Below are 19,643 nucleotides of genomic sequence, written 5' to 3'. Positions count from 1 at the left end.
CTCGTGTCCAGGGTGCCCCCATTGATTCTGTTAGTCACTCTCCCTCAGATATCATATTAGTCATGGCAAAATGTGTAGAATTACAGGAAATTAGCTTTTTAAAATGCAAAACCTTTTTCTGCTAACAGATCCCTCTGTACGTATTATAGTTTTTAATCCTGGTGCTGAGTTCATGTGTAGCATGTAATTGTATAGCTAATATGCTACGTTTGTAGATCGACTGAGGTGAATGAAGCTACAGCAATCAATGTGATGGCTGGGGTCATTTTATTCTAGATTTTTTCTGTTCTCCAAATAGCATTTTAGAGCTTTTAAATTGTGTCAAAATGCAGTAAATGAGCTTCAACTGTCTTTAAATGTTTTGAAAAAAGTAATGGGATAGGCCGAGCTCGCTCCTGCCGATGGACGTCGCATGTCGTCTGCCGCCTTTTGGCAGTTGCGTTCGTTTTACTGCTTACTAAAGTAAGCTGATCAAGATGGCTAATGTATTGTATCTGAAACTGTTAAGGGATGGGAAAAAAAGTATAAAATGTTCATACTTGAGTAAAGGTAAAGATACCTTAATAGAAAATGACTCAAATAAAAGTATTGAGTAAAAGTCAAAGTATTTGGTTTTAAATATACTTAAATATAAAAAGTAAATGTAATTGCAAAAATATACTTACAGTGCATTCGGAAAGTATTCAGACCCCTTGACTTTTTCGACATTTTGTTACGTTACAGCCTTATTAAAAAATTGATTAATTTATTTGTTTCCCTCATCAATCTACACACAATAGCCCATTATGACAAAGCAAAAATAGGTTTTTAGAAATTTTTGCACATTTATAAAAAATTAAAAACAGGAATATTATATTTACATAAGTATCCAGACCCTTTACTCAGTACTTTGTTGAAGCTCCTTTGGCAGCGATTACAGCCTCTAGTCTTCTTGGGTATGACGCTACAAGCTTGGCACACCTGTATTTGGGGAGTTTCTCCCATTCTTCTCTGCAGATCCTCTCAAGCTGTGTCAGGTTGGATGGGGAGCGTCACTGCACAGCTATTTTCAGGTCTCTCCAGAGATGTTCGATCGGGTTCAAGTCCAAGCTCTAGCTGGGCCACTCAAGGACATTCATAGACTTGTCCCGAAGCCACTCCTGCCTTGTCTTGGCTGTGTGCTTAGTGTTGTTGTCCTGTTGGAAGGTGAACCTTCGCCCCATTCTGAGATCCTGAGCACTCTGGAGCAGGTTTTCATCAAGGATCTCTCTGTACTTTGCTCCGTTCATCTTTCCCTTGATCCTGACTAGTCTCCCAGTCCATGCCACTGAAAAACATCCCCACAGCATGATGCTGCCACCACCATGCTTCACTGTAAAGATGGTGCCATGTTTCCTCCAGACGTGATGCTTGACATTCAGGCCAAAGAGTTCAATCTTGGTTTCATCAGACCAGAGAATTGTGTTTCTCATGGTCTGAGTCCTTTAGGTGCCTTTTGGCAAACTCCAACAGGGCTGTCATGTGCATTTTACTGAAGAATGCTTCCATCTGTCCGCTCTATCATAAAGGCCTGAATGGTGGAGTGCTGCAGAGATGGTTGTCCTTCTGGAAGGTTCTCCCATCTCCACAGAGAAACTCTGGAGCTCTGTCAGAGTGACCATCGGGTTCTTGGTCACCTCCCTGACCAAGGCCCTTCTCCCCCGATTGCTCAGTTTGGCCGGGCGGCCAGCTCTAGGAAGAGTCTTGGTGGTTCCAAACTTCTTCCATTTAAGAATGATGGAGGCCACAGTGTTCTTGGGGAACTTCAATGCTGAAGACATTTTTTGCTACCCTTCTCCAAATCTGTGCCTCGACACAATCCTGTCTCTGAGCTCTACGGACAATTCCTTCGACCTCATGGCTTGGTTTTCTGCTCTGACGTGCACTTTCAGCTCATGTCCAATCAATTGAATTTACCACAGGTGGACTCCAATCAAGTTGTAGAAACGTCTCAAGGATGATCAATGGAAACAGGATGCACCTGAGCTCAATTTCGAGTCTCATAGCAAAGAGTCAGAATTCTTATGTAAATAAGGTATTTCTGTATTTTTTTTTGTCATTATGGGGTAGATTGTGTGAGGAAAAACATTTATTTAATGAATTTTAGAATAAGGCTGTAACATAACAAAATGTGGGGAAAAAAGTCAAGGGGTCTGAATACTTTCCGAATGCACTGTAAGTATCAAAAATACAAGTATAAATAATTTCTAATGGCTTATATTAAGCCAGGGGCGCATTACAACATGCAGACATCATTTACAAACTAAGCATTTGTGTTTAGTGAGTCAGCCAGATCAGAGGCAGTAGGGAGGACCAGGGATGTTATTTTGATTAGTGCGTGAATTTGACAATTTTCCTGTCCTGCTAAGCATTCAAAATGTAACAAGTACTTTTGGGTGTCAGGGAAAATTTATGAAAAGTACATTATTTACTATAAGAATGTAGTGAAGTAAAAGTTGTCAAAAATATAAAAAGTAAAGTACAGATACCCCAAGAAACTACTTAAGTAGTACTTTACAGTATTCTTACTTTACACCACTGAGATTAGGGACAGACCTACATGATAGTTTAAATCTGAGTGGTATCAACGGAAACAGTGTTGCCAATTTAGCAACTTTGTCGCTATATTTAGCGAGTATTCAGACCCCTCTAGCGACACATTTTCAAAAAAGTGACTAGCGACAAATTTAGCAACTTTTTCTGGTGTTATTGGAGACTGACGTGAAAGCACGTATCGTTCTTACTATTCTCAACGAGCAGCGGGTGCACTCTGTGGGAAATTATTCTCTTATATTTTAGATGTGCTGTTATCTTAATAAGAAAGCATTAATGATTAAACATAAAAGGTTTGTACTGTACTGATATAAATTGTTTAACCTAACAAGCTGTGATTAATGTGAGGAGCTGTTAGGGAGTAGGGGGTGATAAGGCTTGTGACTCACACTGCCTCTTCGTTGAACCGTCCAAGGACGTAGGTACAAAGAGTATAGTTAGGGTGGGAAAGTACAGGGGAACTGTGTCTATGGGGGCTGACTCTCTGGATGAGTGCAAAACAACCAACACCTGGCAACAGTGAAGCGCCAAGGGGCTGGGACCAGCCTGTGCACCAACGATAGGCTGAGTAAGTCTAAACCACGCTCAGTCTCTACTCTGATAGGCCAGCAGGGAGCAGGAACTATCTCTGTCAGAGTATTTGGAGAAGAACTTAGAACAATGGATCAGTTCTCTGTCTGCCCTGCGTGGTATTTCAGTGGACCCGTAGATACGAACATCATATTTACCATTGAAGTGTTTTGCATTAATTAAAATACTAGTCTATTTTAGAAGACGTGTATTGACCTCTTTTGTTCCCAATACCAGATTTGAATTGACGCAACTTATCAACTCACAGGCGGCCCAGTCCTCGCACAGCTTTTTACTCACTTTTTGTCTCTCCGAAGACGTTATTCCTCTCCTACAGCATCCATCACAATTACATGCACATGGCCAATTATGCAAATTATGTGATGACGTTATTTAGCAACTTCTAGCGACTTTTAGGACAGCCAATAGCTACTTTCCTTACTGAGGAGTTGCCAACACTGAACGGAAAGACCGTCTCTGAGGCTGCGCTGCTAGCAGTCGACTCTACTGCTTCCACTGCCTGCTGTTCTCCACAAGCGACAGCGTGTGAACAAAAGCCGGTTACTGTGACTTTAACAACTTGCATATAGCACTCAACAAGCATGAGAAATCTGTGTCTCACATCCAAAGACAGATAGCTTTTAAGATATTTGGCAGCTCACGAATAGATCTTAGCGGCCGGCGAGCCTAAGCGATTGCATATGCTGCTTATGCCCGGAGCCGGCCCTGGTAAAAGAGAACTGTGAGATTTTGAAAGATCTAGGTAATTAATGCTACCTTGGGTAGCGTACCTAGTTAAACGGGAGTTGGCATTTTGTGGCAATGATGAGAGTGCCAGCTCATCAAACAGGCCCAGGGGCAACTATGTGGAACTGTTACATGCTTTACTGAAAAAAATTAACAGTTAGCAACCCATTTAGAGGTCGCCACCATGTTTGCTTTTTCAGTCAATTGAAATAAATTCATTAGGCCCTAATCTATGGATTTCACATGACTGGGAATACAGAAATGCATCTGTTGATCACAGATACCTTTAAAAAAAAAAAAAAGTAGGGGCGTGGATCAGAAAACCAGGCAGTATGACCACCATTTGCCTCATGCAGCGCGACACATCTCCTTCGCATAGAGTTGAATAGGCTGTAGATTGTGGCCTGTGGAATGTTGGCCCACTCCTCTTCAATGGCTGTGTGAAGTTAATGGATATTGGCGGGAACTGGAACACGCTGTAGTACACGTCGATGCAGAGCATCCCAAACGGGCTCAAAGGGTGACATGTCTGGTGAGTATGCAGCCATGGAAGAACTGGGACATTTTCAGCTTCCAGGAATTGTATACAGATCCTTGCGACATGGGGATGTGCATTATCATGCTGAAACATGAGGTGATGGTGGTGGATGAATGGCACGACAATGGGCCTCAGGATCTCGTAATGGTATCTCTGTGCATTCAAATTGCCATCGGTAAAATGCAATTGTGTTCTTTGTCTGTAGTGTATGCCTGCCTATAACATACAGTGGGGAAAAAAAGTATTTAGTCAGCCACCAATTGTGCAAGTTCTCCCACTTAAAAAGAAGAGAGAGGCCTGTAATTTTCATCATAGGTACACGTCAACTATGACAGACAAAATGAGGAAAAAAAATCCAGAAAATCACATTGTAGGATTTTTTATGAATTTATTTACAAATTATGGTAGAAAATAAGTATTTGGTCAATAACAAAAGTTTCTCAATACTTTCTTATATACCCTTTGTTGGCAATGACTCAGGTCAAACATTTTCTGTAAGTCTTCACAAGGTTTTCACACACTGTTGCTGGTATTTTGGCCCATTCCTCCATGCAGATCTCCTCTAGAGCAGTGATGTTTTGGGGCTGTCGCTGGGCAACACGGACTTTCAACTCCCTCCAAAGATTTTCTATGGGGTTGAGATCTGGAGACTGGCTAGGCCACTCCAGGACCTTGAAATGCTTCTTACGAAGCCACTCCTTCGTTGCCCGGGCGGTGTGTTTGGGATCATTGTCATGCTGAAAGACCCAGCCACGTTTCATCTTCAATGCCCTTGCTGATGGAAGGAGGTTTTCATTCAAATCTCACGATACATGGCCCCATTCATTCTTTCCTTTACACGGATCAGTCGTCCTGGTCCCTTTGCAGAAAAACAGCCCCAAAGCATGATGTTTCCACCCCCATGCTTCACAGTAGGTATGGTGTTCTTTGGATGCAACTCAGCATTCTTTGTCCTCCAAACACGACAAGTTCTATTTTGGTTTCATCTGACCTTATGACATATGACATTCTCCCAATCCTCTTCTGGATCATCCAAATGCACTCTAGCAAACTTCAGACGGGCCTGGACATGTACTGGTTTAAGCAGGGGGACACTTCTAGCACTGCAGGATTTGAGTCCCTGGCGGCGTAGTGTGTTACTGATGGTAGGCTTTGTTACTTTGGTCCCAGCTCTCTGCAGGTCATTCACTAGGTCCCCCCGTGTGGTTCTGGGATTTTTGCTCACCATTCTTGTGATCATTTTGACCCCACGGGGTGAGATCTTGCGTGGAGCCCCAGATCGAGGGAGATTATCAGTGGTCTTGTATGTCTTCCATTTCCTAATAATTGCTCCCACAGTTGATTTCTTCAAACCAAGGTGCTTACCTATTGCAGATGCAGTCTTCCCAGCCTGGCGCAGGTCTACAATTTTGTTTCTGGTGTCCTTTGACAGCTCTTTGGTCTTGGCCATAGTGGAGTTTGGAGTGTGACTGTTTGAGGTTGTGGACAGGTGTTTTTTATACTGATAATAAGTTCAAACAGGTGCCATTAATACAGGTAACAAGTGGAGGACAGAGGAGCCTCTTAAAGAAGAAGTTACAGGTCTGTGAGAGCCAAAGATCTTGCTTGTTTGTAGGTGACCAAATACTTATTTTCCACCATAATTTGCAAATAAATTCATTAAAAATCCTACAATGTGATTTTCTTGATTTTTATTTCTCAATTTGTCTGTCATAGTTGACGTGTACCTATGATGAAAATTACAGGCCTCTCTCATCTTTTTAAGTGGGAGAACTTGCACAATTGGTGGCTGACTAAATACTTTTTTTCCCCACTGTAACTCTACCGCCACCATGGGGCACTCTGTTCACAACGTTGACATCAGCAAACTACTCACCCACACGACGCCATCTGCCCGGTACAGTTGAAACCGGGATTCATCCGTGAAGAGCACACTTCTCCAGCATGCCAGTGGCCATCACAGGTGAGCATTTGCCCACTGAAGTCGGTCACGACGCCTAACTGCAGTCAGGTCAAGACCCTGGTTAGCACGCAGATGAGCTTCCCTGAGACGGTTTCTGACAGTTTGTGCAGAAATTCTTCAGTTGCGCAAACCCACAGTTTCATCAGCTGTCCGGGTGGCTGGTCTCAGACCATCCCGCAGGTGAAGAAGCCGGATGTGGAGGTCCTGGGCTGGCGTGTTTACACGTGGTCTGCGTTTGTGAGGCTGGTTGGACGTACTGCCAAATTCTCTAAAACGACATTGGCTTATGGTAGAGAAATGAATATTCAATTCTCTGGCAACAGCTCTTGTGGACATTCCTGTAGTCAGCATGCCATTTGCACGTTCTCTCAAAACTTGAGATATCTGTGGCATTGTGTTGTGTGACAACCACATTTTAAAGTTGCCTTTTATTGTCCCAGCACAAGGTGCACCTGTGTAATAATCATGCTGTTTAATCAGCTTCTTGATATGCCACACCTGTCAAGTGGGTGGATTATCTTGGCAAAGGAGAAATGCTCAGTAACAGGGATGTAAACAAATTTGTGCACAACATTTGAGATGAATAAACGTTTTGTGCGTATGGAAAATTCTGGGATCTTTTAATTCAGCTCATGAAACATGGAACCAACACTTTACATGTTGCATTTATATTTTTGTTCCATATATGTAGGTAGGTGATATAAATTGCTTACTATTCCTTGCCAGGAGAGGGTGTAATCACCTTATGGGATAAAAAGTACTTGACCTAGGCCTAGGAGTGTTGTGGAATCATTCAGGTTCCAGACGTTCTTGAAGGTCGCTATTGAAGTGATACGTTTTTTAAGGTGAGCAGAGTCGGATTAAACATTCACCATTGATGTTAGAGACAGCAGGTTGCCTAGCTGTTAAGCGAGTTGGGCCAGTAACCGAAAGATTGCTGGTTAGAATCCCAAGCTGACTAGGTGAAAAATCTGTCATTGTGCCCTTGAGCAAGGCACTTAACCCTAATTGCTCTGGATAAGAGCATCTGCTAAATGACTAAAATGTAAGTTGATCTGCTCTTTACTACATGTTGTGATGTCACGAGAGGCTGTGTCCTGGAGGGACGTTACATCCCCCTGAGGTGGCTGCAAACCCAGACAGCTATGGCTCCATCTGCTGGTATGGTCGGGAACTCCAACCCTCTGTGGCCAATCTTCCCACGCAGCTGAAACCAATCAGGGGCTGATGGGCTGGGGTTGTTTTTGAAGGGAAGAGACACGGTCTGGAGGGTGGGTTGGAGGAAGAAGAGAATTGTGTTATAATTTCGTTAGTTGCCGAAGACCTTTAATAAAAATCCTTGTTTTGGTTGAACCTGGACTCCTTGCACTACTTGGGCAACCCCGCTGGAAGCGGTAGCCTCTCGTGGCATCACAGATGGTGGAGAATACAGGCACGCTCAAGCGTTAATAGTGCATGTCAGAGGAGGATACCGAAGGTTTGATCACCCAGTTTTCCAAGTTGGCCGTAGGCTCCCCGCCGACTGAAATGGAGGACATATTGAAAGCCCTTGTTGCTGGCCAGCAAGCCCAGATGCAAGCAAACGTGGCTCTCTTGGAGGAGCAAAAGAAAGCCAACCTTCTGAAGGCGGAGGAATTGCAGTTGCAGAGACAGAGGGTGGTCCAAAATACCCGCCCAATAAAGGCAAGTGACTTTATATCTAAGATGGGAGCTACCGATGACATTGAGGCATACCTGCATGCATTTGAGGCCACGGCCACTAGGGAAGCCTGGCCCAAGCAACAGTGGGTTGGTCTGTTAGCCCCCCTTTCTAACCGGGGAAGCGCTGAATGCTGTCCGGGACCTGGGCCCTGACCAGGTTACTGACTATGATGCCCTGAAGTCTGAGATCCTCAGCAGATATGGACTCACAAAGTTTGGTATGGCCCAGCGCTTTCACAGTTGGACCTTCCAACCAGACCAACCTCCTCGGGCGCAGATGCATGAACTTGTCCGAATCGCAAGGAAATGGCTGGATCCGCAGAGGAATACAGCAGCGGCGGTGGTGGAGGCCGTTGTGGTGGATCGTTACCTACGCGCCCTGCCTTATGAGGCAAAACGGTTCCTCAGTCAACAGGCCTTGACCACGGCTGATCTGACCGTGGAAGCTGTGGAAAAGTACCAGGCCACAGCGGAGATGCTGAATGCTTCCCGAAAAGACCCCCAGGAGTGCGGCCCCACCACAAATGGGAAGGACCCGTCCAAAGGACCCCAAGGTCTCGAACCCAGCCACGTCAGGACTTATCCCGGCTCCAGGGGGAGCCAGAAACCAGGCGGGTCCAAGAAGAGTACACCAGGAGGGGGGAAACTCGACAGTGTTACCGGTGTGGGGAGATGGGACATATCTCCTGGCAGTGTGGGAAACCAGCCGATGAACCTATGCCCACTGCGGAGTCCTCCAGCTCAGCACCCACACACCGTGTTGCCTCGCTCTTGGGAGTCGTAGATGGCGGCCCAGATCGACCCCCCACCTGCCCGGTAACTGTGAATCACCATGATGTGGAGGCCTTACTGGATTCTGGTAGCCGGGCCACCCTGGTGCGTAAGGATTTGGTGGGCCCAACGTGTCTGACCCCGGGGAAAGTCCTCCCAGTTTCCTGTGTCCATGGGGACACCAGAGAATACCCCATTACTGAACTTACAATGACCAGCACACGGGGAACCATACACACGACGGCGGGGGTGGTTGATTCCCTCCCCGTCCCTGTCCTAATTGGACGAGACTGCCCAGCCTTTTACCCACTCTGGAGAGAGTCTCAGGAGAGGATAACCCGAGTACCTCGGAAACGGAGAGGCAAGACTCATCCTGGGAAGGCTCCGGTGCAATCCTCCGAGTTACTCACTCCCGCCCGGGCTCTGATAGGGATGGCAGGTGCCCAGACCGACACCGAGACTGGTCCGGATACGGGAGAAGAGAACGCAGCCCAGGAAAGTGCTCCGTTCTCCAGTGAAGAAGACGTCCCCAGGCACCCAAGAGCTTCCCCTCTCACAGGCCAGTATGGTACGGCTCAATTACAAGATCCTACTCTTGCAAATGCCTTAAGAAATGTGCAGGTATTAGAAGGGGTAGTGTTAGGTGATAAGACAACCCCTACTTACCCCCATTTCGCAGTAAACCGGGGGTTAGTATATCAGATAGTCAAGAAAAATGAGGAAGTGCATGAACAGCTCCTCGTGCCACAGCCCTATCGGGCCACAGTACTCAACCTAGCCCACACACACCCGCTAGGGGCCCACTTGGGGGTAGAGAAGACTAAGGAAAGAATCATGCAACGTTTCTTTTGGCCAGGAGTACACAAAGAGATAGAGAACTACTGCCGTAGTTGCCCTGAGTGTCAGCAGGTTGCGCCAAAGCCCACATATAGAAACCCGCTCATTCCCTTGCCCATTATCGAAACTCCTTTTGAGAGGATTGGATTAGACATAGTCGGGCCCTTACCGAAAAGTGCCAGGGGACATCAATACATTCTGGTCATTCTGGACTATGCGTCCCGGTACCCGGAGGCCATTCCGCTGAGGAAGGCTACATCCAGACAAATCGCCAAGGAGCTGTTCCGTCTCTCAACTAGTCTGGGAATCCCAAAAGAGATATTGACGGACCAAGGGACTCCATTCATGTCCAGGGTGATGAAAGAACTCTGTGCTTTACTGAAAATCAAACAGCTGAGAACCTCGGTCTACCACCCCCAGACAGATGGCCTAGTCGAACGTTTTAACAAAACACTAAAATCCATGCTGCGGAAAGCGGTAGGGGAAGATGGGCGCAACTGGGATCAGCTGTTACCATACATATTGTTTGCGGTGAGAGAGGTACCTCAGTCTTCTACTGGTTTTTCACCCTTTGAGCTCTTGCTTTCCTACAGACCCAGAGGACTGCTCGACATCGCCAAGGAGGCCTGGGAGGAGCAGCCATGCCAACAGCGGACACTGATCGACCATGTAGGGGCTATGAGGGAGAGAATGAAGGCCATCTATCCCATGATGCGGGAACACATGGAGGCCAGTCAGCGGCAACAGCAAGCCTCCTACAACAGATCTGCTCAGCCCAGGGAGTTTAAGCCGGGGGACAGAGTGCTGGTCCTGGTGCCAACCGTTGAGTGCAAATTCCTGGCAACCTGGCAAGGACCATATGAGGTCATTGAACGCATGGGAGAAGTAAACTACAAGGTGAGGCAACCAGATAAGAGGAAAACTGAGCAGATTTATCATGTTAACCTTTTAAAGAAGTGGCACGCCAGAGAGGCGCTGTTTAGCTCTCTACCCCCACAGAGACCCAGGAACCGGCGCGAGAAGAGGTTCAGCTGGGTCCAAATCTGTCCCCACATCAACGACAGATGGCCCTGGAACTCGTGGAGCAGAACCAGGATGTCTTCTCCTCCCTTCCCGGTCACACAGAGGTGGTCCAACATGAGATCCGCACCATGCCTGGCCGAACGGTAAACCAGCGCCCGTACCGCGTGCCAGAGGCTCGTAAAGTGGTTATACAGAAGGAGGTAAGGAAGATGCGGGAGTTGGGAGTAATCGAAGAGTCCCACAGTGCCTGGGCAAGTCCCATAGTACTAGTTCCCAAGCCAGACGGTTCAGTACGATTTTGTAATGACTATCGAAAGTTGAATGAAGTGTCTGAATTTGATGCATACCCAATGCCTCGTGTCGATGATTTAATAGACTCCTTGGGGCATGCTCGTTTCATAACCACTCTTGATCTCACAAAAGGCTACTGGCAGGTGCCCTTGACCCCGGCGTCTAAGGAGAAGACAGCCTTTGCCACCCCGGGAGGGGCTCTACCAGTATACCCGACTTCCGTTTGGTCTCCACGGGGCCCCTGCCACGTTCCAACGCCTGATGGATCGAGTCCTTGCGCCCCACAAGAGGTACGCAGCGGCTTATTTGGATGATGTGGTTATACAAAGTCAGGATTGGGCCAGCCACCTACCCCGGGTACAAGCGGTGCTGGATTCGCTCAGGGAAGCAGAGCTCACGGCAAACCCGAAGAAGTGCAAGGTGGCCTTCAGTGAGACAAACTACCTGGGGTACACCATTGGGCGGGGGTTGGTCAAACCACAGGAAGCCAAACTGCGGGCCATACAGGACTGGCCGCAGCCCATCAACAAGAAGCAAGTAAGGTCATTTTTGGGCCTCGCTGGCTACTATAGACGCTTTATTGCAGATTTTGCTACCATAGCGGCACCATTGACGGAGCTGACGACCAAACGCCACTCACGAATGGTGAAGTGGAACCCTGCGGCGGAGGCGGCTTTCCGCAACCTGAAGCGAGCACTCTGCTCCAGTCCGATCCTGGTGGCACCAGACTTCAAGAAGGAATTCATGGTCCAAGCGGATGCTTCGGAGGTGGGTCTGGGTGCTGTCCTCACCCAGGCACATGACGGGGAAGAACATCCCATTCTCTACCTAAGCAGGAAGTTACTTCCAAGAGAGAAGAACTATTCAACGGTGGAGAAGGAATGTCTGGCTGTAGTCTGGGCCCTGGAGTCCCTTCGGTTCCATCTCCTGGGCCGACGTTTCATGGTGGTATCTGATCACGCCCCTCTGCAGTGGATGGCCAAGAACAAGGAATCAAACAGTAGAGTAACCAGATGGTTTTTGAGCTTGCAACCGTTTAACTTTTCGGTTGTCCACAGGGCTGGCAAGCACCACGGAAATGCGGACGCCCTCTCCCGGCGTGATGCCTTCTTCACTGCCTTTACCCCGACGAGGACGTCGGTCCCGAGGAGGGGGGATGTGTGATGTCACGAGAGGCTGTGTCCTGGAGGGACGTTACATCCCCCTGAGGTGGCTGCAAACCCAGACAGCTATGGCTCCATCTGCTGGTATGGTCGGGAACTCCAACCCTCTGTGGCCAATCTTCCCACGCAGCTGAAACCAATCAGGGGCTGATGGGCTGGGGTTGTTTTTGAAGGGAAGAGACACGGTCTGGAGGGTGGGTTGGAGGAAGAAGAGAATTGTGTTATAATTTCGTTAGTTGCCGAAGACCTTTAATAAAAATCCTTGTTTTGGTTGAACCTGGACTCCTTGCACTACTTGGGCAACCCCGCTGGAAGCGGTAGCCTCTCGTGGCATCACAATGTACAGTTGCGGCCAAATATATTGGCACTTTCTTTAAATAATTAATTATTTCTTCTAAAATAAGTAGAAATATATATATATATTTTTTTATTGCAATCAGAAGATTATCAAGGTCTTTTGGAGTGCAATGTTCAACCCAGTGTCCAAAAACTGTCTCTGTCGAAGGTTGTGGGTCTTCCAGAAGGACAACAACCCCAAACACTCATCAAAAGCAGCATGGAATGGTTGAAGAAACACTGGACTGTTCTAGAGTGGCCAGCAAAGAGTCCAGACCTGAATCACATCCATAATATATGTTGAGAGCTGAAAACAGCAGTTGGTGGAGGGCACCCCTCAAACATTGAAGAATTAGAGCGGTTTGAATTAGAGCAGTTTGCTGCTGAAGAGTGGGCCAAATTGCCAGTAGAAAGGCGCAGGTCATTGATGGCTACAATAAACATTAGTTGGCAGTTATCTTGGCCAAAGGCAGTGCAACCAACTACGAGTGTCAGGGTGCCAATAATTATGTCCAAGCTATTTGTCTTTATTTTCTCATTAAAATTCTAAACTTAAGGTTACAAAGATCAAATTGGTTCTGCAATGTTGAAAATCCAATAACAAGGTGTGGAGTTTTTTTCAACTTATTTGAGAAGAAATAGGGAATTATTTAAGAAAATTCAGGGGTGCCAATATATTTGCCAGCAACTGTATATCCATGACTGAAGTGTCAGTTGAGATTACACATAAGCATACTCCAAATGACTATGATGGATCATACATGAATTTTGGACAAATCAAATTAATTTATAAAGCCCTTTTTACATCAGCAGATGTCACAACGTGCTTAAACAGAAACCCAGCCTAAAACCCCCATCAGCAAGCAATGCAGCTGTAGAAGCACGGTGGATAGGAAAAACTCCCTAGAAAGGCTAGAGCCTAGGAAGAAACCTAGAGAGGAACCCGGCTCTGACGGGTGACCAGTCCTCTTCTGGCTGTGCCAGGTGGAGATTATAATGGCCATTAAGGCCAGATTGTTCTTCAAGATGTTCAAACGTTCATAGATGACCAGCAGGGTCAAGTAATAATCACAGTGGTTGTAGGGGGTGCCAGGAGTAAATGTCAGTTGGCTTTTCAGAGGTCGAGACAGCAAGTGCGGTAGAGAGAGAGAGAGTCGAAAACAGCAGGTCTGGTACAAGGTAGCATGCCCGTTGAACAGGCCAGGGTTCCATAGCCGCAGGCAGAACAGTTGAAACTGGAGCAGCAGCACAGCCAGGAGTACTAACTGTAAGTCGCTCTGGATAAGAGCGTCTGCTAAATGACTAAACTGTAAACTGTAACTGTAAACTGAGTCATCAGGCCAGGTAGTCCTGAGGCATGGTCCTATGGCTCAGGTCCTCCGGGAAGGGAGGGAGAGAGACTACCAGGTGTGAAACAGGGAAGGGACTCAGGGGGTATGCTAATTTGGTATAGAGCAGACCTAACTCACTCTATTAAATTAATCAAAACAGGAACATTTTACATTTGGTTAGAAATTCAAAAGGAAATTATCTCAACAGAGAAAAATGTCCTCCTGTGTGCTACCTATATTTTACATTTACGTCATTTAGCAGACGCTCTTATCCAGAGCGACTTACAAATTGGTGCATTCACCCTATAGCCAGTGGGATAACCACTTTACAATTTTATTTTTTTTATTTTTTTGGGGGGTTAGAAGTATTACTTTATCCTATCCCAGGTATTCCTTAAAGAGGTAGGGTTTCAAATGTCTCCGGAAGGTGGTGAGTGACTCCGCTGTCCTGGCGTCGTGAGGGAGCTTGTTCCACCATTGGGGTGCCAGAGCAGCGAACAGTTTTGACTGGGCTGAGCGGGAACTATGCTTCCGCAGAGGAAGGGGAGCCAGCAGGCCAGAGGTGGATGAACGCAATGCCCCCGTTTGGGTGTAGGGACTGATCAGAGCCTGAAGGTACGGAGGTGCCGTTCCCCTCACAGCTCCATAGTCAAGCACCATGGTCTTGTAACAGATGCGAGCTTCAACTGGAAGCCAGTGGAGTGTGCGGAGGAGCGGGGTGACGTGAGAGAACTTGGGAAGGTTGAACACCAGACGGGCTGCGGCATTCTGGATGAGTTGTAGGGGTTTAATGGCACAGGCAGGGAGCCCAGCCAACAGCGAGTTGCAGTAATCCAGATGGGAGATGACAAGTGCCTGGATTAGGACCTGTGCCGCTTCCTGTGTAAGGCAGGGTCGTACTCTCCGAATGTTGTAGAGCATGAACCTACAGGATCGGGTCACCGCCTTGATGTTAGCGGAGAACGACAGGGTGTTGTCCAGGGTCACGCCAAGGCTCTTCGCACTCTGGGAGGAGGACACAACGGAGTTGTCAACCGTGATGGCGAGATCATGGAACGGGCAGTCCTTCCCACTAGAATCCCCATACTTTAATGAAGACAGCTTCTCCATCCTGGAGGGGGAAATCAATCATTTCCAGACCCAGGGACATGTACTAGTCTGTGGCGACCTAAATGCCAGAACTGGACAAGAACCTGACACCCTCAGCACACAGGGGGACAAACACCTACCTGGAGGTGACAGCATTCCCTCCCCCATATGCCCCCCTAAGCACAACTACGACAACATAACCAACAAAAACGGGTCACGACTCCTGCAGCTCTGTCGCACACTGGGTATGTACATAGTCAATGGTAGGCTTCGAGGGGACTCCTATGGTAGGTACACCTATAGCTCATCTCTTGGCAGTAGTACTGTAGACTACTTTATCACTGACCTCAACCCAGAGTCTCTCAGAGCGTTCACAGTCAGCCCACTGACACCCCTATCAGACCATAGCAAAATCACAGTCTACTTGAACAGAGCAATACTCAATCATGAGGCATCAAAGCTAAAGGAACTGAATAATATTAAGAAATGCTATAGATGGAAGGAAAGTAGTGTTGAAACCTACCAAAAAACAATTAGGCAACAACAAATTCAATCCATTCTAGACAACTTCCTGGACAAAACGTTCCACTGTAATAGTGAAGGTGTAAACTTGGCAGTAGAAAACCTAAACAGTATATTTGACCTCTCAGCTTCCCTATCAAATCTAAAAATCTCTAACAGAAAACCAAAGAAAAGTAACAACAGTGATAAATGGTTTGATGAAGAATGCAAAAACCTAAGAAAGAAATTGAGAAACCTATCCAACCAAAAACATAGAGACCCAGAAAACCTGAGCCTACGCCTTCACTATGGTGAATAACAAAAACAATACAGAAATACACTACGGAAAAATAAGGAACAGCATGTCAGAAATCAGCTCAATGTAATTGAAGAATCCATAGACTCTAAACACTTCTGGGAAAATTGGAAAACACTAAACAAACAACAACACGAAGAGCTATCTATCCAAAACTAAGATGTATGGGTAAACCACTTCTCCAATCTGTTTGGCCCTATAACAGAGAACAAACAGCAAAAAAATATACATGATCAAATGCAAATCTTAGAATCAACTATTAAAGACTACCAGAACCCACTGGATTCTCCAATTACATTGAATGAACTACAGGACAAAATACAAACCCTCCAACCCAAAAAGGCCTGTGTTGTTAATGGTATCCTCAATGAAATGATAAAATATACAGACCACAAATTTCAATTAGCTATACTTAAACTCTTTAACATCATCCTTAGCTCTGGCATCTTCCCCAATATTTGGAACCAAGGACTGATCACCCCAATCCACAAAAGTGGAGACAAATTTGACTCCAATAACTACAGTGGGATATGCGTCAACAGCAACCTTGGGAAAATCCTCTGCATTATCATTAACAGCAGACTAGTTCATTTCCTCAGTGAAAACAATGTACTGAGCAAATGTCAAATTGGCTTTTTACCAAATTACCGTACGACAGACCACGTATTCACGCTGCACACCCTAATTGACAAACAAACAAACCAAAACAAAGGCAAAGTCTTCTCATGCTTTGTTGATTTCAAAAAAGCTTTTGACTCAATTTGGTATGAGGGTCTGCTATACAAATTGATGGAAAGTGGGGTTGGGGGAAAAACATACAACATTATAAAATCCATGTACACAAACAACAAGTGTGCGGTTAAAATTTGCAAAAAACACACACATTTCTTTCCACAGGGCCGTGGGGTGAGACAGGGATGCAGTTTAAGCCCCACCCTCTTCAACATATATATCAACGAATTGGCGAGGGCACTAGAAGAGTCTGCAGCACCCGACCTCACCCTACTAGAATCTGAAGTCAAATGTCTTCTGTTTGCTGATGATCTGGTGCTTCTGTCACCAACCAAGGAGGGCCTACAGCAGCACCTAGATCTTCTGCACAGATTCTGTCAGACCTGGGCCCTGACAGTAAATCTCAGTAAGACAAAAATAATGGTGTTCCAAAAAAGGTCCAGTTGCCAGGACCACAAATACAAATTCTATCTAGACACCGTTGCCCTAGAGCACACAAAAAACTATACATACCTCGGCCTAAACATCAGCGCCACAGGTAACTTCCACAAAGCTGTGAACGATCTGAGAGACAAGGCAAGAAGGGCCTTCTATGCCATCAAAAGGAACATAACATTTGACATACCAATTAGGATCTGGCAAAAAATACTTGAATCAGTTATAGAACCCATTGCCCTTTATGGTTGTGAGGTCTGGGGTCCGCTCACCAACCAAGAATTCACAAAATGGAACAAACAGACAAACAGACCTGGCTCTCAAGAGAAGACAGGCTATGTGCACACTGCCCACAAAATGAGGTGGAAACTGAGCTGTACTTCCTAACCTCCTACCAAATGTATGACCATATTAGAGCCACATATTTCCCTCAGATTACAGCGATCCACAAAGAATTCGAAAACAAACCCAATTTTGATAAACTCCCTTATCTACTGGGTGAAAAACCACAGTGTGCCATCACAGCTGCAATATTTGTGACCTGTTGCCACAAGAAAAGGGCAACCAGTGAAGAACAAACACCATTGTAAATACAACCCATATTTATGTTTATTTATTTTCCCATTTGTACTTTAACTATTTGCACATTGTTACAACACTGTATATATACATAATATGACATTTGAAATGTCTTTATTCTTTTGAAACTTCTGAGTGTAATGTTTACTGTTAATATTTATTGTTTATTTCACTTTTGTTTACTATCTACTTCACTTGCTTTGGCAATGTTAACATATGTTTCCCATGCCAATAAAGCCCTTAAATTTAACTGAATTGAAATTGAATTGAGAGAGAATTAGAGGGAGCATACCTAAATTCACACAGGACACCAGATAACACAGGAGAATTACACCAGATATAACAGACTGACTCTAACCCCCTGGAACATAGACTATTACAACATAGATCCTGGAGGCTGAGACAGGGTGGGTCGGGGGACACTGGGTGGCCCCATCCGACGATACCCCCGGACAGGGCCAACCAGGCAGGATATAACCCCACCCACTTTGCCAAAGCACAGCCCCCACAACACTAGAGGGATATCAACAGACCACCAACTTACTACCTTGATAAAAGGCTGAGTATAGCCCATGAAGATCACCTCCACCGCACAAGCCCGAGGGGATTCAAAACTGGACAGGAAGATCACGTCAGTGACTCAACCCACTCAAGTGATGCACCCGTCCTAGGAACGGCATGGAAGAGCACTAGTAAGCCAGTGACTCAGCCCCCGTAATAGGGTCAGAGGCAGAGAATCCCAGTGGAGAGAGGGGAGCCGGCCAGGCAGAGACAGCAAAGGCGGTTTGTCACTCCAGTGCCTTGCCATTCACCTTTGCACCCCTGGGGCAGACTAAACTCAATTATAGTACCTACTTAAGAGATGAGTCTTCAGTAAAGACTTAAAGGTTGAGACCGAGTCTGCGTCTCTCACATGGATAGGCAGACCATTTCATAAAAATTGAGCTCTCTAGGAGCAAGCCCTGCCTCCAGCTGTTTGCTTCGAAATTCTAGGGGCAATAAGGAGGCCTGCGTCTTGTTACCGTAGCGTATGTGTAGGTAATAACGGCAGGACCAAATCGGTGAGATAGGTAGGAGCAAGTCCATGTAATGCTTTGTAGGTTAACAGTAAAACCTTGAAATCAGCCCTTAACAGGAAACCAGTGTAGAGAGGCTAGCACTGTTTATCACATTTTCTGGTTCTAGTCAATATTCTAGCAGCTGTGTTTAGCACTAACTTAAGTTTATTTAGTGCATTATCCAGGTAGCTGGAGAGTAAAGCATTGCAGTTGTCTAATCTAGAAGTGACAAAAGCATGGATTAGCTTTTCTGCATAATTTTCTGACAAAAAGTTTGAAATGTTAGTCAAAAGAGAGATCAGGGTCCATAGTAACGCCCAGTACCTTCACAGTTTTATTTGAGACAACTGTACAACCATCAAGATTAATTGTCAGATCCAACAGCAGATCTCTTTGTTTTTTGGGACCTAGAACTAGCATCTCTGTTTTGTTTGAGTTTAAAAGTAAAACATTTGCCGCCATCCACTTCCTTATGTCTTAAACACAGGCTACCAGGGTAGGCAATTTTGGGGCTTCACCATGTTTCATCAAAATGTACAGCAGTTGACATTGTGTTTCCAAATGACATCACCAAAAGTTAGAATATATAGTGAAAACAATAGTGGTCCTAAAACATAACCCTGAGGAACACCGAAACTTACAATTGATTTGTCAGAGGACAAACCCTCCACAGAGACTAACTGATATCTCTCCGACAGATCAGATCTAAACCAGGCAAGAACTTGTCCGTATGTGGTGATCGATGGTGTCAAAAGCAGCACTAAAGTCTTGGAGCACGAGGACAGATGCAAAGCCTTGGTCTGACGCCATTAAAAGGTAATTTACCACCTTCACGAGTGCAGTCTCAGTACTCTGATGGGGTCTAAAACCAGACTGAAGCGTTTCGTATACATTATTTGTCTTCAGGAAGGCAGTGAGTTGCTGCGCAACAGCTTTTTCAAAAATGTTTTGAGAGGAATGGGAGATTCGATATAGGCCGATCCTAGGTCCTGGCAGTTCTGTGCAGACTCAGGACAACTGGGCTTTGGAGAAATACGCAGATTCAAAGAGGAGTCCGTAATTCACTTTCTAATGATCATGATCTTTTTGTC

This window comes from Coregonus clupeaformis, unplaced genomic scaffold (assembly GCF_020615455.1).
Source record: "Coregonus clupeaformis isolate EN_2021a unplaced genomic scaffold, ASM2061545v1 scaf0721, whole genome shotgun sequence".
NCBI lineage: Eukaryota > Metazoa > Chordata > Actinopteri > Salmoniformes > Salmonidae > Coregonus > Coregonus clupeaformis.
Note: the sequence above shows the minus strand (reverse complement) of the source record.